This window comes from Rhipicephalus microplus, chromosome 8, assembly GCF_043290135.1.
Source record: "Rhipicephalus microplus isolate Deutch F79 chromosome 8, USDA_Rmic, whole genome shotgun sequence".
Classification (NCBI taxonomy): domain Eukaryota; kingdom Metazoa; phylum Arthropoda; class Arachnida; order Ixodida; family Ixodidae; genus Rhipicephalus; species Rhipicephalus microplus.
The window spans coordinates 62,031,143-62,055,748 of NC_134707.1; the positions used below are offsets into that span (position 1 = coordinate 62,031,143).

Genomic DNA, 24,606 nt, shown 5'->3' on the forward strand with positions numbered 1-24,606 from the left:
GAACATTTTGCCACAACAATTTTTTTAATCGCTTCATCACAAGCGGAGAAAACGGGTTTTTTGAAACGACGCGAAACGAGGATGAGAGGAGGCGACTTGAAACCATTGCCGCTCCTCTGTGTAGCCTTCGCAAGCCAAAGCTCTTCCCCACCCTCTCAGGCATCCGACCAAGAGGTCACGTGCGCATGACATGCCCAAACAAGTCCAACCCCTGAGCACGCGAGCGGCGTTGCTTTGTTGACCAGCGTTATTTTGTGGTCTTCTGCCTGTTTGTGCGGGATGGTTTGGAAACGCTGGCTTAGACGCGGTGGTATAGATGAGCACAATGAGTGCGCAAACATGTAGGCGCGTTCCACGGCAGTCTTCTGCTCGATACGCTGACCGCGGGTACATGAACACATGCAAAACACTGACACACTAGCCTCGCATCTTGTTGCAATTCATGGAAGAAAAATGGAAAAAAGACGCTCACATTACCTTATTGCGTCTCATTATTTATCTAGAGCTTTTTAATCTCTTCAAGCAACAAATTACACAAACTAAGCATGCCGTGTTAAATAATTTTCGCCATGTCATGTGCCTCTGTTTCCAACGCCAGAGCAGAGTCGTCTACGTAGAGGGCCAACGCCACTGCATTGCCGTGTACGTAGGGTCATTCATACGCGCACGTCAAGCCCTCATTCTCTGGGCGCGCGCTGGCAGAAGGGGAGAGAGCAGCTTTCATCTTGAAATTTGACCCATTTCCGCGGCGCATAGCGTTGCGAATTTTGACAGACGTGATCATGAACGCCTCGTCTACACATAGCGCTTGTCAGCTCAATATTGTCAAACCTGTTGAGTGCCCCTTTTAAACAGATTACCCTCAACACCCCTAATGAACTACAGCGAAGCACAAGGCATGCAACAACGCGAGCCCTGGTGGTACCTTCTACCCAGGAGACGCCAAGCATGTGTTAATTGATTCCCCTGTAGAAGGAGAGATGCAGCAAGGCTGAATAAGTGCCACTTCAACATGTACAACCCTAATGCACATTGTCCACTTCAGCACTGGTTTTACTATGCACAATTGTTCTTATTCTAGCAATAAAGTTATTCACTACATGAGCCTGACTCGAACACACCCGCCATCCTGCTTCATCTATGGTGATTGCAAACCAGTATTTTAGGCAAAAAAAACTCTCCTTTGACGCAACCAGACTTTAATCAATACTTCCGATACGCCGTGCGCTGCCTAGTCAATCTGTCATATGCTTGATGTACTACTGAAACTGGACCTCGTAACTTCATTACAAGAAGTTAGGGTAGTACTTCACAGCATTTGAACTGGGGACCTGGGCTTGCATGTCCTTTCATTCGCAAGATGTACTCACCCCTCCCGCTTCGCTTAATTGCGTCTCGTTCGACTGAAGGAGCATTCGTATGGCAACCGCTGATCTGTTTAGGAAGCTGATCTATGGTGGCTCTCCTGAAGAAATAAAAAATCTTGAACACTTAGCATTTTCATCAATTTCCCTCGCTCAAGACCGTTTCGTGTGCTATTGTTACTCTGCAATGAGAACAAATATTACTTTCAAAAAACAATCTATCTAATCAAATGGCAAGAACTATATCTGCATACGAAACTTCGGAGATCCGCAGACCTTACTCACGTTGGTGCTAAGAGCTAGAGCATGAGCTTGAAGCCTGTGTTTCGTTTTTGTTTAACAAGTAAGTGTGTATATGTCAAAATTTCAACTGCGAGTTGACTCTAAATAATTAAAACAAAATGTAAATATGTTCAAATTTTCATTCATTATTTTACAGAATACCTTAGCTGCCTTGAAAGCATCACGACAAGGGAGACAGTACAACACATTCCGTTTCTTTACAGTAATAAGCATCAAAACGCACAATACCAGGTAAAGAAGGTGAAAAAAAACACAGGTTAACATTCACAAAGCTCACAGAAAGTTCGAGCAGAACCAATGAAATATTTAAACATCTTTACCTACAAATTGCACAACTGACTTCTGCAAGAAAATTTTTTTTCACTAGCCAAAGATGCAAAAAGTTTATCGTACAGCAAATAATGTAGAGGTACTCTAAATGTAATGCAGAGCATGCAAGCTGCGGCCAATCTATGCAGAAGTGAATGTCAGTGCACGCTATAGAAGAAGAAGTTCTCTATTTTTATATGCAAATGTGCCAGAATATAGTGCAATCATTTCTGTATGAAAATAAGGAACCACTTCTCTACAGGAGCGTGGTGGTATTCACTCTTGTGTAGTTTGGCCACAGCTCGCGTGCTCCATATGACTTTCCGAGCACCTGTACAGGAAATTTTGACATTAGATGGAACGATTTATAAATACTATATGCAGTTATATGCCGAGTTGACTAGCGGAACATGGGAAAGGCCTTTGTCCTGCAGTGGACGTAGTCAGGCTGATGATGATATCCAGCTATTGCAAGTTGTCACAAAGAATGCCTAGCTGCTCGATACGTTCGAGAAGCAGTGACACTCTCATGCATGCTACCATCCCTCCACACATGAAAACAGAAATTCGCTAGACACAGTATAGCACTGACGTGTTGATCTTGAAGTCTTAGTTTAATCCTCTAAGGTTTCTTTCTCAAATGGGCGGAGCAATGAAATCTCGTCGGCACGGTGTTCACAGTGAGTGCATCCTTTCGTGATAACTCTGGAGAATGCTCACATAATTCTTAATTTTTTGCAATAGCTTGCCCACTTGGTTTAGTAGTTCTCTTCGGCATGATTTCAACGCTTTAATGCAGCTCGCTCGACCGCACACACAATGCCATGCTCTATCCATTGCACTAGTACACTGGTACGACGTTTTCGACAGCGCATTGGGTAGGGGAGGGGGTTGATTTATGCATCAAATTCTGCAAACTTACAAAAGTTATGCAGTTTTTCTGCAGATTTTAATGCTTGTGAAAGTGCGATGTAAATCAAATATTTTAGTATTAATTGGCACACCTGGAGATCGAACCGTAATAATGCGGAGGATCATGTCGTTATAGGTATTATGAGACCACGTCCAGTACGGCAGCATCCAGGTTCTCTTTTTTAATACAGACGCATGAGCCAGAGAGCCAGCCCGCGTGACATACGATGATGATCACTACAATGGTTTGGTCATACAGATGAAGATTAAGTACATAGTCAGCGCTCACACTATTTTCTCCTCTTCGCGAAAGAGGGCAGCAAGTTAGAAAGGGTTGGGACGCCGAATATATCGTTTCAGTCGAGAGACGTGGGCGATCTCGGTGTGGCGGCGACGACGATCAGAAGCCACGTTGACAGGAGCAACGCGATAGTTGACTTCAGATGTTCGTTCCAGGACGGTGTATGGACCTAGATATCGGTGAAGAAATTTTTCGCAGAGCCCAGGTACACGAACAGGTGTCCACAAAAGGACTTCGTCGCCTGGGCGGAACACAACAACTCGACGCTTCACATCAAGGTCGATTTTTCTCTTGTCCTGAATGGTAACAGTGTTGGCGCGGGCGATTTCATGGCAGGGGGCGACGCGAGCGGCGAACTCTTCCGGGAGAGATGAAGATGGATCGGAAGATGTGGACAAAAAGGTGGTGTCCAGAACAAAAGTCGGTACACGGCCATACACGAGAAAAAAAGGGTTGAAATTTGTTGTACGCTGTATGGCAGTGTTATATGTGAACGTGACAAAAGGAAGAATTGTGTCCCAGTTTTTGTGATCTGGTTGCACATACATAGAGATCATGTCGGACAAAGTTCGGGGAAAACGCTCAGTCAGACCATTAGTTTCTGGGTGATACGCTGATGTGGTCTTGTGGATGGTGTTAGAGGCCTGTAAGACTTCAGCAAGGACATGTGAAAGAAATGTCTTGCCACGGTCACTAAGGAGCACACGCGGTGCGCCATGTCGTAAAATAATGGCGCGAAGGAAAAAATCGGCTACTTCAGTGGTAGCACCAGATGAAAGAGCTGCCGTCTCCGCGTAGCGAGTAAGGTGGTCTACGGCAGTAACAATCCAACGGTGACCGGCTGGCGTAAGCGGAAGAGGTCCGTATAAGTCTATATGCCCACAAATTCAAAGGCAGTGGACGGGCACGGAAGTGGGTGCAATGGCCCCGCGGCAGGAGACGTGGTACGTTTTCGGTGCTGGCATGATGCGCAGGAAGTGACGTACTTGACGACAGAAGTGGAAAGGCCAGGCCAAAAGCAGCGAGTCCTGAGGCGGTCGTAGATCTTGTGGAACCCTAAGTGGCCAGCTGTCGCTTCGTCATGAAACGCTTGTAGAACTTCCAGAAGAAGTGAGCGAGGAATGACGGGAACCCATTGGTTACCGAGAGGATGGTAAATTTACCGACATAATGTTCCCTCTTGAAGCTTGAAACGGGCAAGTTGACGTCTTAGGCGGCTGTTTGGAGCACGCGATAAGCCAGTGAGCCGATCGGTGATTGTGCGGCAGTAGGTATCGGCATGTTGGAGCGAGGCGAGATCTGTGGACGAAAAAAGGTCTGCCGAGGCAACTAGCTGTTTCAAAGCAGCAGCCGTCTGTTTGGTGCGCGGCGACGAACAGATGGAAGGTGACACTTGACACTTCGGCGCTTTGCTAGAGCGGGCAACGTGACAAAGCGTCGGCATCTTGGTGCTCTCAACCCGACCTATATGTGACGCTGTAGTCAAACTCTTGCAATCGTAGTACCCAACGGCCAAGGCGTCCCGACAAATTTTTGAGAGACGATAACCAACACAGAGCATGATGGTCAGTCACTATTGTGAAATGCCGGCCGTATAAGTAAGGGCAAAACTTTTGTACGGACCACACAATGGCGAGACATTCTTGCTCAGTGATCCTGTAGTTTCGCTCAGCAGGTGACAGAGTACGGCTCGTGTAGGCCACGACTTGTTCTTCGGAAGCGTGGTTCCGCTGAAGAAGGACAGCACCGATGCCAAGTCCACTTGCGTCAGTGTGTAGCACAGTAGGTGCTGCAGGGTCGAAATGACGAAGCACTGGCCATGATGTGAGGCATCGCTTGAGGGTGTGAAAGCGGCTTCCCAGTCATCCGTCCCGACAAAGGGTGCGCTCGTGGTCAGAAGTTTGTGCTGAGGAGCCGCAATAGTAGCAAAATCACGTACAAAGCGGCGGAAATACGACGCTAAGCCAAGGAAGCCGCGGAGGTCTTTCTGTGTGGTTGGTGTGGGAAAGTGCAGTAGGTACCGCGGCAACCTTGTCGGGATCGGGCTCAACGCCATGTTTACTGACGACGTCACCTAATACCTTGATGCTGTCACTGGCAAACCGACACTTCTTAGTGTTGAGCTGGAGACCGCTCTTAGCTAAACACGTGAGCACTTCGTCTAGTCATTCCAGGTGCTGTGAGGAGCTCGACGAAAAGATGACAATGTCGTCCAGGTAGCAAAGGCAGGTCTTCCATTTTAATCCCCGCAGTACCGTGTCTATCATCCGTTCGAATGTGGCTGGGGCATTGCACAGGCCGAAAGGCATTACATTGAATTCAAAGAGCCCATGTGGCGTAGCAAACGCAGTCTTCTCTTTATCAGACTCGTGCATTGGAATCTGCCAATAACCGGAGCGCAAGTCGAGACTTGAAAAGTAGTCGGCACCTTGTAAAGTATCAAGAGCGTCGTCAATGTGAGGCATTGGGTAGACGTCCTTACGAGTGATTTTGTTGAGTGATCTGTAATCAATGCAAAACCGTACCGAGCCATCCTTTTTTTTTTCACTAGTATGACAGGAGAAGACCATGCGCTTGTCGAAGGCCTGATGACGTTGCGCGCGAGCATGTCGTTGACTTGTTCTTCTATAAGCTTGCGTTCAGAAGCCGACACACGGTAAGGGCGGCGGCGAATCACCCGGGATCCGTCGGTGTCGATACGATGGGCGGTCACTGTTGTTTGACCCAGACCTTCGGAACAAACATCAAAGCAAGTTTTGTGCTTCATTAATAACGCTAGCAAGGCATCAGTTTGAGTTGGGTTGAGATGTTCACACAAAGTGGCCTTGAGAGCAGGAAATGCATCTTCCGCTGGCATACACTTTGAGAATGACGAAGCAGATGAACCAGTGACGACACAAAGCGGTGCTTCTTCCGTAATGCTGGCAACAGTGGTCCCCTCTGGCAAAAGAAGTGGTTCTGGCGTCGTGTTGCAGGCCGTGATGCTTGCATAACCACGGGAGAACCGCACTAAACAAGATGCGATGGTGATCCCTCGAAAAATGCAGCGCTGGCAAGGAGCAACCACAGCGTCACCATCTAGAATGTCTCGTGACTTGATCGTAAGGACACGTTCTCGTTCGGGAGGCAGGAGGAAATCCGCAGCTGTCACAAGGTTGGGCGACGAAAGGTCGGCAGCAGAAGAAAGCTCAGTGTCCGTAATACGAAAGAAGGACCGACCACACGAAATTACAGCAGACGCCGCTGACAAGAAGTCCCAGCCTAAGATTATCTGATGAGCGCGCGAAGACAGCACAGCCAATTGTATGTGATGACGGATTCCATTGATGAGAATACGAGCAGTGCACAACCCGGTCGGGCGAATCGGACTGTCATTAGCACCGCATGCAACTACTGCGTACGAAGGCACTGGGAAGCGCACAGGAGACGGGGCATGTACAGCGCTTGTCATTGATGCCAGTTCGTCTTTGATTATTTCTCGCAGGTTGGGAGGAGGTGTGTGGACAGACGCAAGGATAGGGTTGCCTGGAATAAGGCCGTGAAGTTCTTCTCTGACAATTGTGCGGATAAGGGCCCGCGATTCATACACTTTGGTAACGCGAGCGTCGCAGGAGGCGTGTGGAAGGCGCATGGAATGAAGCGCGTCCAGGCGTTGGCATATAGTGATGACGTCCCGGACGGTAGTCGGATTCTGAATCACGAGAGCATTGAAGGCCACAGAGTTGATACCTTTCAGTAGATGTCGGATGCGATCGGCCTCCGTCATGTCATTTTGTGCTCGGCGACAGAGAGCCAGAATATCTTCAATGTAGGACGTATACGATTCGTCGTCCCCTTGGATGCGGGTTGCGAGCTTCTGTTTCGCTACTACAGAACATCCTGCAGACGTGCCCAATACCTGACGGAGATGCCCCGTGAAGGCCGACCAATTGGAGAAGTCGCTCTCGTGGTTGTAATACCAGGTTTTAGCGACGCCATCGAGGTAAAAAGGAACGTAGCGCAGTTTGTGCGCCTCGTCCCAATAATTGCAAACGCTGGTTCGATCGTAACTGTCCAGCCATTCTTCGACGTCTTCGTTGCGAAGGCCGGAAAATACCGGAGGGTCTCGATGAAAGGTACTCACGGTGTAGTGAAGCCTAAGTGGCTGAGAAGGAGCGGTTGCAGCAGCGGACGCGTTGGGTTCTGCCATCGCTGTTGCTTGAGGGCACAACAGTCGACCAGACCGGAGCTCCAGGGGTGACGGGTAGAGCAGGAGGACGTGGGAACCAAAGCACGCTCCACCACTTATGAGACCACGTCTCGTACGGCAGCAACCAGGTTCTCTTTTTTAATCCAGACGCACGAGCCAGAGAGCCAGCCCGCGTGACATACGATGATGATCACTACAATGGTTTGGTCATACAGATGAAGATGAAGTACATAGTCAGCGCTCACAGTATACAATTATCATGTCTAGTTTAACTCCTAATGATGATAATACTACTATGCATAAAGATGCACCTTTGCTTGTCAGTGCCACTTTCGGCGATGAGAAGGCATCGCGGTAGCCTTGCACCTCTTCGTACTGCGTCCATGCAGAAATCCTGGGAGTGACTATGTTGGCCTGCGTAGGTTTGGACACACCCTTCACGCACGATGTGGATTGGTCACGCTGAATGGAACAGGTCCCTTGAGCAACTACGGTTTATCGCGCCATTAATGCGACCTAATGGCAGGAACAGCATTATTTATTCACATATATATATATATATATATATATATATATATATATATATATATATATATATATATATATATATATATATATATATATATATATATAGTCCAGTAGATCCTCCGTGAGCGGTCACAACGTGGTTTATTTCGACGTTTCGGCCTAGAGTCTGGCCTTCATCCGGATTAAAGGTACAGTTTGTTGGTGCTCAGCTTTATACAATCTCAAATCAGAGGGCAAGGAAAGAGGAAAAAGACAGAAAAGAAAAAAGAAAAAAAAGAGAAAAATCACTACAACACCACCACCCAGGAAATCACTAATGGTACAAACGAGCACCCATCTAGGAACACACCCTGTGACACTGTCGTTGTAAACTTATCAGACACAAGCTTGTCACCTGACGAAGAAAAGCTGCTATCTAAGGGACTAAGCTTCTGCCCGACCACAAATGTTTCAATGAATTCCACTTGCTCCGAGACCTCGACAACTTCGCTCGAAGCTTAAGGTTGCGCCAATATTTCTTGGACAGGCCTTCTAACCACGAAACAATTCACTGTCGTAAATCAAATGATTGGACACCGAACAGTAATCGAGACAAGTGCTTGGACCTTTATATCACCGCAGTACAGAAAGATATAGTACACGAATACCACAGACCGAAAGGAAACCGAGAAAACTTGACAAAATCTGAAAACATAAGTATGAAAAATTTGGCATCTAGGACAGATATAACAATAAAACCCGCTGACAAAGGAGAAGTAATTGTAGTCCTTAATACAACCAACTACTTACAAGAAGCATACCGCCAACTAGACGACTCAAGATTTTACGAACGCCTCCCAGGTGATCCAACAGACGAATACAATTGTATCGTATCAACAGAACTAAAGAAACTGTTGGATGCAGAAAAGATAACCAACACTGACCACAAACTGATGCGAGCAGCATACCCTCGTCCAGGTCGCTTCTGCATCCTCCCAAAAATTCATAAACCCGGTAACCCAGGTCGACCAATCATATCAGGCATCGGTACAATAACTGCACCCATATCAGGGTACGTGGACAAACTAATAAGCCACATTCCATGCACCCTCGCGTCGTACATAAAAGACACCACACATTTTCTTCGAGACATTGCAGGTCTGTGTGTGCCGAAAAATTCTTACTTGGTTACTCTTGATGTATCTTCATTATATACAAAATGTACACAAACCATAGGCAATCTAACACACCAGATTTCTCTGCCATTGCAACTTTGACGAGGATGGTCTTTTTTTTTTTTTTTATTGGCGCTAGTATGCCCTACGGCATCAGTTAAATAAAAAGGAAAAGTTTTGTTTCCTGTATGAAGGCCAGGAGTTGTCGATGCAGTGGACCGTGCGTCCAGCGCGTCAAGTCAGGTGGTCGGCCGGGGTGGTGGTGAAGGCCGCGTAGGTGGCGAGTGCGAGCCTGGTGAAGGCCCGGGCAGGTTCCCAATAGGTGATCAAGCGTTGCCTCTGTGGCTGGGGCAACGCAGAATGGGCACGTCGTTGGGGGAGGCTGTGCACCAGATGTCCATGTAGCCCGGATTGCAGGAGTCAAGGCGGCGCCCACACGAATCCTCCTGAGCGCAACCTCCTCTCGGCGAGTTAAGCCGCCGGGAAGGTCAGATCCACGCGGAGGAATGAGAGCACGCGTGGAGCGCCGGAGGGTTTCTTTGTGCACAAGCAAGCTGTCCTTCGGGGACAAACGAAGTAGAGGCAGCGGGTGTTGAACAGTCGCTGGATGGCAAGCGGCATCTGCTTCCACTTGAGCCGGTGCAGACCGGCGGGTCCACAGAACGCGGACAGGACAGGCACATGAGTGGATCAGTCGGTGTATATCGGAGGCTATATCGATGGAGCTGGTCACTTTTCGCAGCTCTCGAACTGCCTGCGTGGAGTCCGTATATACAAGCAATTTATCGTGTGACAAAGAATCCATTTTGGATATCATAACTGTTAACCCGTCCCGTATAGCAGTGAGCTCCGCTAATACGGATGGGAACGGTGCCTCTGTTACGTAAGAGCAGATATGTTGGATTTCAGGTTGCGCGGGGCATACGAGACTGGTGTGCAGAACGCAATTATCGGTAGCTGCGTCTACGTATACCGCTAGTGAGTTCTCGGTGGTAGTGACGATGCCCTCCTGCGCCGCTTGTCGGGTGGATTGTCGCAGGCGGGTCAGTGGTCGGTTGTCACTGGCCTGTGCCTTGAGCCATGGTGGAACTTCTGCCACGGGTGCGTCAGGCTGTGGCAGCGTTGAACCATAGTAGTGAGCTAGAGCTGCCGCCGCAGGAACAGCTTGACTCTTTAGGTAGCGAGCGACTCGACGCTGGTGTACAATTTCGTCGATGGTGTTGAGCTGCGCTTCCGCCTGGAGGGTCTGACGAGGATGGTCCTCGAGTGAAATTCATTCGAGTTTAACCAAGAGTATTTTCGACAAATCAGCGGGACCGCTATGGGCACCAAAACGGCACCTAATTATGCCAACATATTTATGGGAAAGCTAGAATCTGAATTTCTTGCACAAAGTTCCTTGCAACCAATGTTATACAGAAGATACATAGACGACATCTTTCTTATTTGGACCCACAGCGAGGACGAACTTCTCAGCTTTATCGACACTTACAATGCTGTACATCCGAACATACAGTTCACACACACATACTCGCAAGTTACCGTAAATTTTCTTGATGTTACCATAACGATAAAAGAAGAGAAGCTCTCTACAACCCTATATCGCAAACCAACGGATCGACAACGATACCTCCATTACCAAAGCGATCACCCACGCCACTGTAAAAACAGTATTCCATACAGCCAAGCTCACCGGTTTAAGCAAATCTGCTGTAGAGACGCTGACTTTGACACGAGCTCACAGAGGCTAAAACTTATGCTCGAGAAACAAAAATACCCCCACATGTAATTAATGACACTGTTCAAAAACCGAGAAAACTAAAGCGTGAAGACTTACTTATGAAGCGACCACCACAAGAAGATCCACAACGAACAAAGCTCTGCTTGACTTGCAGCACAAACTTCCCCAATGTAAACAGAATCCTTAAACGACATTACAACATTCTGGAACAAAGTGAACGTCTGAAACGCGCATTCCCATCCGCTCCAGGCGCCGTTTACCAACGACCACGTAATCTCAAAGACCACTCACAAATTTGTCCACTCTCAAATTAACACATCACCCCCCAATAATTCCTGCCGACCTTGTTTAAAGCCACAATGTTTTGTATGTAAGGCTATGCGAGAAACAGACAAAGCAACCAGCACACAATCCAAGTTTTCGATTAACATACGAGGAAACCTAACATGCGATTCCTCTAATGTGGTATACCTACTCGAATGCAACGTGTGTGGTATGCAGTACATCGGACAAACAGAAACACCATTCAGGATTCGCTTCAATAATCACAGAGCCCATGCGAAATCAGCCCCAAGTCTACCTCTATCAAAACATCTCAATCTTCCCGACCATGCATTCGACAAACTATCAGTAACGCTCTTAGAGACGGGATTTAAATCAAATCGAGAACGTGAACAACGAGAGTCATACCTTATCCACCGATTTAACACCCTCGATAGAGGAATAAATGAGAATCCTGGTACACTTGCAGCAATTAAAGCATTAGAAAACAATAACGGCAATAATGAAAATAGTAACTGAGTTCACGGCACTGCAGCTGCGAAGGGCACTGGACAACCCAAAACAATTCCAAGTGTAACTACTCTTCCTAAGTGCAGCTGTCGTCTGTTTTCTGTTTTACTTTACTACCCAATCAATTGTGCCATGCATGACATGCCCAACAGCAACCCTGTGTACAGCCGGGAGGCCCCCACTACACGCGTAATCCAGAAACAGGCAAGAAATTCGCATTGCGCCCGCTAACCAGCCTCTGCCGCAATACGGGGCACCCCTCTTTTTACGACGAAATGTTGACAGGGCGCCGAGTAGTTAAAGGCTTAGAACTTCCTAAGAAAAGCTTTTTTTTGCCCCGCACCGAACCGAACCGCCAGTGCCAGGAGGCGCCGCCTGGTCGGGAGGAATGCGTTAGTGAAAGGAAGCATACACAGACCGCTGACATCAGAAAGGTGAAGGAGAGAAGGGGGAGAGAGAAGGGGGAAGTGGAAGGAAGAGTGGATTATTTTTCTCTTATTTTTCTCTTTTTCTTCTTTTTCTTTTTTTTTCTTTTCTGTCTTTTTTCCTCTCTCCTTGCCCTCTGATTTGAGATTGTATAAAGCTGAGCACCAACAAACTGTACCTTTAATCCTGATGAAGGCCAGACCCTAGGCCGAAACGTCAAAATAAACCACGTTGTGACCGTTCACCGAGGATCTACTGGACTATATGCAACGCTACGGCCACTCAACCACCAAGCCCGCCTATATATATATATATATATATATATATGAAGAGTAAGATTGTAATAAGCTGTAAAAGTAATTTTCACAAGCTGAACTGGAAACAAATATGCCTGAACCTTATCCTTTAAAGGGGCCACAAACCACCCCTTGCACTTGGCAGAACAAACATTTTGAAATGAGTTGTATGCCTTCTAAAAATACATAGGCGAAATAATGTTTCGTAAAACTATAGTAGGACTGGAGATACAGCGATCGCTATATGTGCCCGACTCATTTCTCCTCATCTCACTTCATTGCACAGCGCCATTCACTGTGCTCCGCATTACGTCATGCTCCCACTGCATTACATCACCTCGCTTCAATGTTATTTGGTTTCCTTTCTTCATAACGTGGTGGTGCTGACGGTTGCTGCTGTCAACTCATAGTTCCGGTTTGCTGCTTATCGCTGCGCTACGGCAGCTTTGCGGTCTGGTTCGGTGTCTCCACTCGGGGGAACAAAATGGCGCTACAAGCGCGTGCGGGTGACGTTGCTGTTTTGTCCCGAAAGTGACCGTGCGACCACAACCAATAACACTTGGTGTTATAATCAATACATGATATGTAGACTACATATATGGAGCCATAAAAAATGGCAGCATATCCACGGAGTGAATGATGGATAGTGGGGCGAAGCATCCGTTCGTCCATTCGTTCTTGCATCCGTCCATCCATGTGTGCGTCTGTGTGGCCGCCCGTGCGTCCATCCGCCCGTCCGTGTGTGGGTCTGTTCGTGCGTCCGCACGTTCATCTGTGCGTCCGTCCCTGCTTTCGTCCATGCATTCGTTCCTGCGTCCATCCGTCCGTGTAGCCATCCGTACGTCCGTCAATGCATCTGTCTGTGTGCCCGTTCGTCCATGTATTCAACACTCAAAGTACCACCATCTCGCATCTTTTCATCGTGTATTCCTGATATAGAAGCACCGCCATCCAGCGGACATTCCAGGGACTGAACGAGAGGAGGCACGCGCACACTTTCTTACCGCTTGCGCTTCGTGTCTACTTCACACCTTTAACCACCTCGAGTTCATGGTATATACTAGTTCACTGTATTCATGGCACTGCGGCCCAACCTCGCAAAACCTTTCTAAAAGCTAGGAGGTTACGCCCAGCGAGTGTAACGTAGCAACCCTTTCTTGTCTTCTGTGCGTTGTTGAACAATAAAAAAATTCGCAGCGTGCTCGTTAACTAAAAGCCGAATTCTCCTGTCTCTCATTCCCCCGTAGCAGCCATTGGCATGTACATTGAGCACTATCTTTTATTATTCAACAACGCACAGAAGTAATCTCTCACCGGCACCACCTAGGAGGTCGAAATGTTATACTTGTTACGCAGTACTACAAAGCTACAAGGGACGAATTGGTGCCGCTATTAGAAGCTTTGCCCAAAAAAAAATGGTAGCCATCACACACTCTGAAGGTGCATGACCAGCAAAGCTCCTTAAAATAATTTGTATCGGTTCATTTTAAATGAAGCACAAGCTCTCTTGAAATCTGCAAGTTGCACCTTTTGGCAGTGGTGTGTGCTTGAAGAAGTTCGTCGTCTTCAACAGCTTGCATAGCTATTATACTATGCCGCAACTGGCAGCCTATTTCAGCTGTAACAGAGTTTAGGACTGTATTCTCACGTGTTGTGTGTACCTTCACATCTCAGGCTGTGGTATGCACCACATATAAATACACAGAACCTAAACTTCACTGTTATTAAGACTATAAAATACTGTAAGAACCTCTGGAAAGCAGAAAATTTTGTGAATGCCAGTTTACATGCAGTAATTATATGCATCTATGCCCGCTGATCATATGTCATTTTGTTTGTACAGCTGCCGAAATTTTAAACAAGCACATGCGAGGGGCAAATCATCTCTGCCACAGTACCTCAACACAGAGCAGATTTGCAAACAGGGCCTGGATAGGTGCACCTTTTTAAAGACGATAGTCTTTCTTGGGGACCTTCAATGCAAAATTTTTGGTTTGTCTGTCTATTTGTCTGTCCACTCTTGACGACATCGAGTATTCGAAACGGCCGACCTCATCCGCATCGCACACCTATGTTGCTCAAGCTTCAGCGTTCATACTTGTGCGATTGTCGATTAAAAAGCAGTTATTGCGCATACCTGGGGCACCATAACAACACGTATATATTCTGCATGTGCGCCTTTCGCTAGAAAAGGCATACATAAGTAATTTTAAGGACCGTAGCGCTTATCACGCTGCGCTGACCATGCTACGCTTGCACGGAAAGGCGAGTGTTTCCAGCGCTTTGCTAAAAGGAGACGGTGGTGGCATCTACCCGTCGCCTTGTGTTCTACACCTTATCACCTCTGAGACGAGCGCGCACACCCGTCTCAGAGCCATGCGCTTTGTTTTTGAAAAAAACTGCCAGATGGCGCTCATGTCTACGTGTGACGTGACTTGATGCGCTTGTTCGCCTTTGCTGCACGCTCGAGGCACTCTAACGCAGCGCTCCAGAATACAATTCACCGATTTTCTTGAGCAGGACATCAAATAAATGTTTTGTTCCCTCTCTCCACATGTAAGACTATCGTCTTTCGACGACATCAGCAGGTTAAATGCAGATACAGGGCCAATTTTTTGTTTTATTTTTTTCTTCGCTGTGAACAAGCTTTCCGTACAGGGGCCGAAATGTCTTGCTTTGTCTTTGTCTGTTCTTTATCAGACATATTTCCATCCAACTATCGATGTGATGTTAGCCTTTGTTGGTTTGAACATGCCCTTCTCACAAAATGTAGACTGGTCACGCTGCACAAAACGGTTCCCTTGAAGAACTGCAAATGATTGTGCCAGCAATACAACCTGATCGCAGCATGATATAAAACATCCAAGAACGTAATAATCATTAAAGCCCTATTTCGCTAGTTGAACTGCGAACAAGTATGCCTGAACCCTATCCTTTGAAAGTAAGGAGGCATCAGCATCTACAGGGTGACTGAAAATACTGCAATGCACCTTGTTAGACACAACCAATTAAGTCAAGTATACAATATGATTGCTGGGGTTTGATGTCCGAAAACCAGATAATCATGCGGGACGTCGGAATGAAAGGGTACAGAAATTTCTGCCACATGTGGTCCTTTCACATATGCACCTAAATCTAAGTCAATGCTTCCTCTACAAAGATGACAGGCGCGTGAGCCAAAAATATCTTGCCCTTGTCTTTTTCCTCGTTTCTAAGGGGCATGGGGTGATTTCTTAATATACAGAGTTTGGAAAGCTCGAAGGTATTCCTCTGAAGTTAGCCACCATTTTACAAAACAAAGGATGTGTTGTCTTTAGTTGACCATTAAAACGGCTCGTTTCTCACAGTACGCCCACCGCATTGGCCAAGTGGTGGTGGGTGGTTTTTATGGAGCCTATGTTTGTGGTGGGGAGAACCTCAATATCAGAAAATCACATTATCACAGCAGGCACTTTAAAGGCATTCTGGTGCATCACATGAGGCTGTGCTGTATTATGTGACGGTGCCTGTAACCACAAGAGAAAAGTGGATGAATTAATAGCTTAACTCGTCATGTTTTATGCATGCCGCATAAATCTAATGCCCCCTTGTCTCATACACCAGACCTTATTATAACAAAGTTGCATCTTATACAAAAATAAATTTGTTACATCTAAACATTTGTTATGCAGGTTTATTCCTAACACTATATGGCAAGACTATTTTTCATCTACTTCCTTATGACCTACATTTTGTTATATTCTGGATTGTTATATCAAGATTTGAGTGTATCGCTTCTGCATAATAAAACTTCCTACAAGAAGTACCGAAAATAAAATTGTACAATGGACTGCTAAAATATATTGTAGGTGGTTAGTATTCGAGAAAAAAGTCAGTTTCGCCAAAGGGGCGAAGCAATGAATGCGATTTAGCTTCGGCTTCTCAATGCTAAAGTTCTGCACGCTTCAGTCTAACACCGTGGAGAACCTAACCACCATCGATCACAGTTACAAGGCAATCCTGCAATAATACTGAGAATAGCTGAGGCTCCACCCAGTACCGCACAAGTACCTTTCGGTCGTAAATTCTGCGTCATTGGCACCACAAAGACACACAACCAACCGCAGACTACATACGTATTACCCCACAGAATACCAATACATATGCCGGCGGAGTGAGAGCACACTGACACCGAACCACAGCACATGGGAATGCACAGCTAGCACCGAAGGGCAGGAAGAGATTATCAGCAGGTTTATGTGGAAGGCAATGCAGTCCAGCTTTGCCCTCGGGGACCAGCTGAGGCTTGTCAAGAGAGATGAAAGGATGGCAAGGCAGGATGGCGGGTGGAAAGAATGGTTAAAATTAGTTTCATCAAAAATAGAGCAAGAAATCTGACACCATCCAATCAACCGAACGATGCGAGCTTTCGACTCTCATTTATTTGCTAATTATTTGCTGAAAATGACCACTGAGAGCAAGCGTGTGCTCGTAGAATCGGCACATTCCCTTGGGCTGTGTCAATGTAAGAAGCGAGGAGACTATTTCAATATACAATAATCCGTAGGCACAGGTTGCATTGGAAAGGTCACAGCACTGTCGTAAGTTCAAAGCCTCCAGATCTTGAAACCTCCATGAGAGATGTGCGCTGTCACTGACGATGAGAAGTGCGGGCTCTCGATTGACTGTGGCAGGGCCTTTTTCTCTCCTTCTTCATTAAAGGTGAGCTTGCTGTCAGTCTGCACTCATCATCACCATCTGTGATGCCATCACCATTTCAATATTCCTCCATTCGACTGCTGGTCCTCATAGGATATTCCAAGACTACAGGCATTGCTGAAAGAAGCCAGAAGTCTGAATGAGCTATGCAGCAAAGGTGTTGTAGAAGAATTGATAGCTGAGCAAGTTGGTGATAGTTCTTTAATATCTTGAAGGCAGTGTATAAACGACAACCGCAAGAAAAGACTAACTATAGTTCTTCACTAGCAGCTAAATATTTTTACATTAAAGCACACTTAATAGCTGACAACAGGCTAATGCATGTGAGGACTTAGCATACAACATTTGGAAGCACCATTCTGAATTTAATAAACTAAAAACATGAAAATTCCCATCCCTTCCACGTGAACAGCCACAAAAAAAAAAAAATTGATATGTTGAGAAACAAAGTGATCAGTGCATCAGCTCTCCCTCCATAGCCTGGCATGATAATGTGGTTCGGGACCACAGCAATCTTCTTTGTGCCTGCTCACATGAAAGTGATTAGAATTTTCCATGCCTGGTATTCGTTTCTAGGATTAAAAATGGTGCCTTCTGACCTCATGTGTAAAGTGGCCACTTTTGCGACAGGTCGTCAGTATTTAAGTGTGCTTGTATTTTCATTATCATTTACTTCAGAAGTTCAGTGCTGTAGTGTGTCAATACTTCTTTTTGTCTGTCATTTCTGAACTGTTGTCAAAGTACTTTGTTCAGATGCAAAGGTGCTGTCAAATCTGGCAGACTGGCACAAGAGCATACACCGTCCGAGAGAAGGTAATTAATAATAATTTATGGAGTTTGACTAGCTAAACCATAATACAATTAGGACGCACGCCATAGTGGAGTGCTCCAGATACTTCGATCACCTGCGGTTCTCGAATGTGCGACTACATCCAAGTAAACGGGCCTCCAGCTAGCCTCCATTGAAAATGCAACTGTTTGCAGCCACGATTGAACCTGCAATTTTCGGGTCAGCAGCCGGGCCCCACAACCACTGTGGGTGGGACGACCAATCCGAAGGGGCATTTCATGGCACTGAGAGAAAGAAATTGCTGCGACATCCGCAGTGAAATTCGAAAACAATTTTGCGAATCCCAGCAAACACTTCAATTCAGCAAGCGTAGTACTTTCTGCTGAAGACAAAGCTTGGACATGCAGAGTTATCGTAGAATTTGTAGAATTTGTGCATGTATCCCGCATAATGACACACTAACTAAATAGTGCACGCAAGAGGCGTTCTTCAACTCGTGTGACAATCCCAGCTTTATGAAACAACTTTAGCTTCACCACTGACTGTAACAATAACAGCACATTTGGAATACCATAATGACTTACCACGAAGACACAGATAAACTGAATAACTATTGGCCATGAAATCGGCCTAGAGGTGGCAGCGAAGTCGCCGTTCTAGTGCAGATACAGTCGATTCTTGTTAATTCATCAAGCCACAGCAGAATAAAAAGATGAAGTGATGTAATAATATAGGGCCCCTGTTCAGCGCTTGCCTGCTCTGCAATACTACAGCACAAGATGCAAAGGCATCGCATAGGCGACCTACACCGCGAAGAGCCCACGAGAAAAATCGTCACAGAGTAAATGTTGGCAAAATTTCACTATGTTGTAACATTACCTCGTAACATTTTCATTCTCCCGTAAGAACAAATTGAGTGATTACTGTTGTGGTGAAAAACTTCGCCTTACTTAATTTCCGCAGCGTGCAGCAAGAGTGACCACTGCCAAACGTGGGCAGGCTCACCCCCCCCCCCTAACTTTTCTCTTTTCACCCCCCCCTCCCCCGGCTGGTACGCCTATGACTATGCATCTGCTTCGCTTCAAACATTTGTTTACAAGCAAAGCGTTGCTCCTTGAAGCCCTGAGGTGCTTATTTCTCATTTTTAGACTGTTGGGAATATAAACACGCAAACTGTTAAATAGTAGTGGGAAAGCAGCAGATATTTTCTGATAGGGAAGTGCAAAAAGTATGAATTAACCAAATGATTAGGTTTGAGTTAAGAGCCTTTTAAATACATTGAAAAAATAGCGGGCAACCAAAAAAATTTTTGTTAGAATTAACCGAAAGTAGGAATTATCAGAGTTAGAATTATTGCGAGTCTACTGTATAATGCTCGCAGTGTGTGTGGAAGTACATGGGGCTGCTGGTTTTATGTCATCATTCTGCGCTCCATAGGAATTTTCAAGGGGAGGTATTGTTTGGCTCTGCAACACCACACATACAGCACTAAGCCAGAGATTAGTTTTCATTCCACTACAGAGGAGGCCCAACATCACCAATGGGGGCTTTTCAGGTGTTGGAACTTCAAGGCACTTTCAGATGCTGCTGATTTGAAAATGCAAAGTGGTGCACTTACACCTTGGGACAGCGGTTCCGACGATAGAGAAACATTGTCGCTGTCTTCGAGATCGTGGGATTGCATTCAACAAGAGACCATGGGAGAGTACATGTTGGTCTGATAGATGCCTGTACACCATGTGGTTTTGTCAGCAACCTCTTTTGCATATGCTCTGGCACCTTCCACGACTTTCACAGGTCCTGGAGTCGCTATTCTTGGTCCTCTACAATACAGAGGATGCTGCTTTGTAACCTAAAGACAGAGAGAAAGATAAGGTGTCACAACAATGTGGGGACACATTTGACTTGCAATTCGATGAAGGATAGCAAGTGTTTGGGCATAACGTCCCGAAACCACGATATGATTATGAAGGACACCATAGCGAAGGGCTTCGAAAATTTCGTCTACCTAATGCCACTAAATACAGTGACCTCGGACATTTTAGCCTCTACGGAAAATGTGCCCACCGAGGTTGGGATTCAATTCCACGACCTTTGCATCAACAGTTGCGCACCACAACTACTAGAGCAACGAACGCAACGGCTGAATCCCAATACAGCGAAGTATCGTAACAAAACATATAGAGTATAGTCAAGAGTTTGACGGAATCTCGTATGGTCGGGGACAAACAGCGGAAGAAAACAAACACTGACCAAGGTAAAATGGACAAAAATTTTTTAGGATTTTTTGGTACAGAAAATTTTAGCGAGTGGCGAGCTTGAGTGAGTCCGGCTCAGGAAAATTTTTCTGAGCGAGTCCCAAGTGCAAAATATATTTCATGAGCGAGTTTGAGTGAGCTCCACAATTTTTGCCGACCTATGTAGTCGACTAAAACAAAATTCACTGAGCAAAGTAAAATAAACAAAAATTTTGAAGACTTTTCGGTCTCTTATGTGTAAAGAACCGGAAAGTCCATTATATTTCATTCTTTTATGTAACAATAAAACCTGACAGAGTGCAGAATAAATATGATATTGATTGCATGCTAATTGCACATAGTTACTCAAACTCATTCATTTTCTCATCTCATTTTCTTTCTTGGGATCTAATACCGAGTGCCTTAAAATTGTGTTGCACGAGTTCGACACATTTTCATGTAGTCCACTACAGCGCGCACCTCAAGGGTTTAGGCCCTGCTTCAATTATGCCATGCACTGCTTTACGAACCTATCGTAGATTAATCAAATGACTGAAGCCAAGCCTCGTAACTTCATTACAATAAGTTGTAGCAGTACAGTAAAAGCTCGTTCATTTGGATTTCATGATACTGGAAAAAAATTTCCGAACTGACAGAATGCCAAATAATCGAAAGTATCAAGAAAGCAATAAACAAATGTCTATTACGTCGACGCAATTTTATATTGCCACGAACGAAATAACAGACAGCAACGAATCGACGTCTTGCTCGCCCCCCAGACCAGGAAGCAAAGGCCTCTTCTTTTCTTCACTTCCAAGCAATTTCACGCTACAGTTGATGGCTCATACCCATTACCTGTGGCATTATTCCCTCTCCTCGAAAAACATCGTCTCGATGCTGGTAATGAGCGTTGAGAAAAAAAAATGAGAAAGAAAAGATGCTACCATGGAATCCAACAACTGCGTTGTAAGAAAAAAAAATGGGCTGGTGTCATAGTACTCAATAAAGAAAGGAGTTAGGACACAAGACAATCAAAAAGAAACAAAAGTGACAAAAAAAATAGTCATTGCATGGTAAGTCAGTCCACGTTCGATTGATGACGCGAGAAATATGGCTTGAGCCTTAACAGACACATGCACCACATCACTTTGTGGAAACCGACGGGAACGTCTTGAGGTGCTCTCAGGGAAAACTTCGTATGTAACATCATAGAGTCGGCTTAGAACTTTGTACGGGCCGAAGTAGCACCGCAGCAACTTTTTAGAGTGACCACGCTATCGGATGGGAGTCCACACCCAAACTTCATCGCCTGGTTGGAAGGTAATGGAAGGTAACCTCTCGGTGTGTAAGGTTGTAGCGGCGTGCGTCCGCAGTTTGGTGAGCCTGAATACGCGTCGGGCGAGTTGACGGGCCTCCTCGGCGCGTTGAGCGAACAGGGCAGCATCCGCGTTGAATATGCCCAGGTTGTTGGGAAAGAGCATTGCGTCGAGCATTGTAGTGACCTCTCAACCATGAACTAAGTGAAATGGGGTGCAACCTGTACTCTCTTGGACTGCTGTATTGTAAGCAAAAGTTGCGTAAGGGAGTATATCATCCCAATTATTGTGATCAAGGGCCATATACATTGACAGCATATCTGCAATGGTCTTGTTCAACCGTTCAGTAAGCCTGTTTGTTTGGGGGTTATAGCCCGTGGTTTTCCGATAATCTGTACCACTTAGTCTTAGCACTTCTTAATGCATCTCTGCGATGAAAGCTGTACCACAATCAGTAATTATCACAGCTGGCGCACCGTGACAAAGTACGATGCTGGTGACAAAAAACTGGGCGATTTAGGCTGCTGTAGCTTTGGGCAGGGCCTTTGTTTCGCTGTAACTCGTTGAATAATCGGTGGCAACCACAACTCGAAGTTTCATGAGAAGTTTCGAGGAAGGCTGCGTTTTCAGCCTTCGAGGTAGTCAATCAGCGGGCTTAGCTGCATGTCGTCGCATTGTTGTTGAGCCAAGTCGGTTGCTGATACAGAGGAAAGGAATGTATCGTCCTCTTCAACGCCCACTTGTGAATGACTGTGAATTATGAATTCTTGCAGCCGAAGGCTCCACCGTGCTAGACGACCGGAAGGATCTTTGAGGTTAGCGAGCCAGCATAAAAAATGGTGGTCACTAACTACCCTGAATGGTCGACCGTACAAATAAGGGCGAAACTTTGTTATAGCCCAAACAACGGCTAAGCATTCTTTTTCTGTTGCAGAGTAGTTTTTCTCTGCGCATGATAGTGTTCGACTTGCAAAGGCAATCACGCGCTCTACGCCATTTTGCCACTGAAACGTCGGACAGCTCCAAGTCAGACGTTGCTGGCATCCGTGTGTAGCTCTGTGGCAGCGTTGTCGTCAAAGTGACCGAGTACAGGTGGGGCTTGGAGATGGTTTCATAGCGTGTCAAAGGCGTGATGCTGATCATGACCCCAAACAAACAGTAAGCCGTCTTTTGTAAGTTCATTTAGCGGTTCAGCGATTTTAGAAAAGCCTTTGAAAAAGTGTCTGTAATATGCGCACAGTCCCAGAAATCGGCAGAGATCGCACTTGTTCAATGGGACAGGAAATGCGGCAACAGCTTTCGTTTTCTCAGAATCTGGGTGTATACAGGCGTGGCTGACAACGTGACCAAGAAACTTAAGTTCCTCGACAGCAAAGTGACCTTTCTCAGGTTTGAGAGAAAGTCCAGCTGTTCGAATCGCCTGAAAAGAATAAGCTCTGGACGTGCTGCTCAAACGTGTCCGAGTAGACGACCACATCGTCAAGGTAGACAAGACACAATTGCCATTTTAGCCCAGAAAGAGCAGTGTCCATCATTCTTTGAAAAGTAGCTGGCGCCGAGCATAAGCCGAAGGGAAGGACCTTGAACACGAAGAGTCCGTCAGGAGTAATGAAGGCGGTTTTTTCGTGGTCGCGCTCATCAACAGAAATTTGCCAATAGCCGCTGCGTAGATCCATGGAAGAAAAGTAACGAGCATTGCGAATACGGTCCAGCAAGTCATTTATTCATGGTAAAGGATACACGTCTTTCTTCGTGATCTTATTCAACTTTCGGTAGTCGACGCAAAATTGCAGGGTACCATCTTTTTTCTTTACTAACACAACAGGGAACACCCACGGACTGGTCGATGGCTGGATGACGTCGTCCTTGAGCATCTGCTGGACCTGTTGTCATATATTGTCTTGTTCTTTTTGCGAGACTCTGTAGGCGTGCTGTCGAATCGGTCTCTTGGTAGGCTTGGTGATGATATGATGCTTGGCAAGCGGTGTTTCGTTCACTTTTGAAGTCATAGCGAAGCAGTCCGGAAATTAGTCGTGTAGCTTAAAAAAAACGTTCCCGTTGTGCGGACAGTGCGGACGTTCCCGTTGTGCGGACAGGGCACAGTATGGGAGCGGCGGCCGCGAGCCTGCCAATGACAAAAGGAAGAGAAGGACGACGATCGCAGGTGTGGTCATGGCACACGGTAGCGGCTGGCTGCGGGCAGGGGCGGCCTGGGTTCTGGTCGATAAAGAAGGTTCCTGGTCTGGCTCCGCGTCTTTCCTGGGGGTTTCAGGGCCGAGCAGCCTCGAAACCTTCTATAACGTGTACCACAAGCAGATGGCAGATCTCTCACTGCTATGTTGCGATTTGCTGTCACCACCATGACACGTCTCGAAGTCACCTCCGCGATATCAAAACCGAAAATGTCTTTTTAAAACCGAAAATGTCTTTTTAAAGTGACGGTATTAAAAATAAACATGGCATATTCCCATGCACCGCAGTACTCTTTTAGGGTTCTCGAAATCCACATTCTTATACAGAGCAACAGTCCGAAAATATTTATAAAATTCGTGTCAGCCCTACTTTAAGCTGCCTCAAAGGCATTATTGTCAGGGAGACTATGCATTGCATTTTTTATAGCAGTAAGCAACAAAATGCATAAAACAAGGTTAACATCAAGGTAAGCAAGCAAAACCGACAATAGATCAACATTCTCTAAGCAGATAGAAAGCTCAAACAAAATGAGGGCAACAATTCAGATATTTCTTAATATGAATTTTACAGCCGACCTTTACAAAAAAAGAGGTTGTTTTCGGCAACCATAATTGAAAACGTACATAGTACAGCAAATAATGTACAAAAACTTTATGCATTGTACAGCACTATTTCTTGGCAATGCAAACAAACCTACGCCACAAGTTCGAGTTTGCTGGCACGTGCCTTGCACCTGTTCTAACTGCAATTTCCTCCTGTGTCCTTGCAACTTCGTGTGTGCTGGCAGTGCTGTGATGTGAGAACTGCGCACCTGCTCTCATGCGCAGCGTGTGCATCACAGTTTTGAGTGGTCACCGTGGCCAGCTGTGCTTACCTTTCTTTAGAACCTGCTTCTGCTTAGGTTGGCACTCTGAAATGAAAGCAGAGAGTGGGTGCTTTAAACACGTCTCCAAACAAACAAGCATCGTGCACTCGCACAAACAGTTTCCAGCAGTGATAAGTCGGTATTAATATACCTACTTCAAAAAAAAAAAGCAAGGTGATATATTTTTGTGTT

The 24,606-nt window shown here is 46.0% G+C and overlaps 2 protein-coding genes across 5 annotated transcripts in view; one reads left to right on the forward strand and one right to left on the reverse strand.

Annotated features, from left to right (window-relative positions):
- Window positions 1-24,606, reverse strand: part of LOC119164514 (uncharacterized) — a 232,378-nt gene that overhangs the window by 147,019 nt on the left and 60,753 nt on the right. Inside the window, exons 3-5 of one of the 4 annotated variants that reach the window (XR_012885648.1) lie at window positions 24,424-24,459; window positions 19,422-19,655; window positions 16,703-17,130 (exon numbers count right to left, since the gene is read on the reverse strand). The exons of 2 other annotated variants lie outside the window; for them this stretch is intronic. The gene's annotated coding sequence lies outside the window, so the exon portion shown is untranslated. Of the gene's footprint in view, window positions 1-16,702; window positions 17,131-19,421; window positions 19,656-24,423; window positions 24,460-24,606 lie in introns of those variants that run through there. One more of the 4 variants, XM_075871963.1, reaches the window with a different exon arrangement.
- LOC119165450 (uncharacterized) overlaps window positions 1-24,606 on the forward strand; it is a 181,706-nt gene that overhangs the window by 35,199 nt on the left and 121,901 nt on the right. The gene's annotated exons all lie outside the window — the stretch shown is intronic.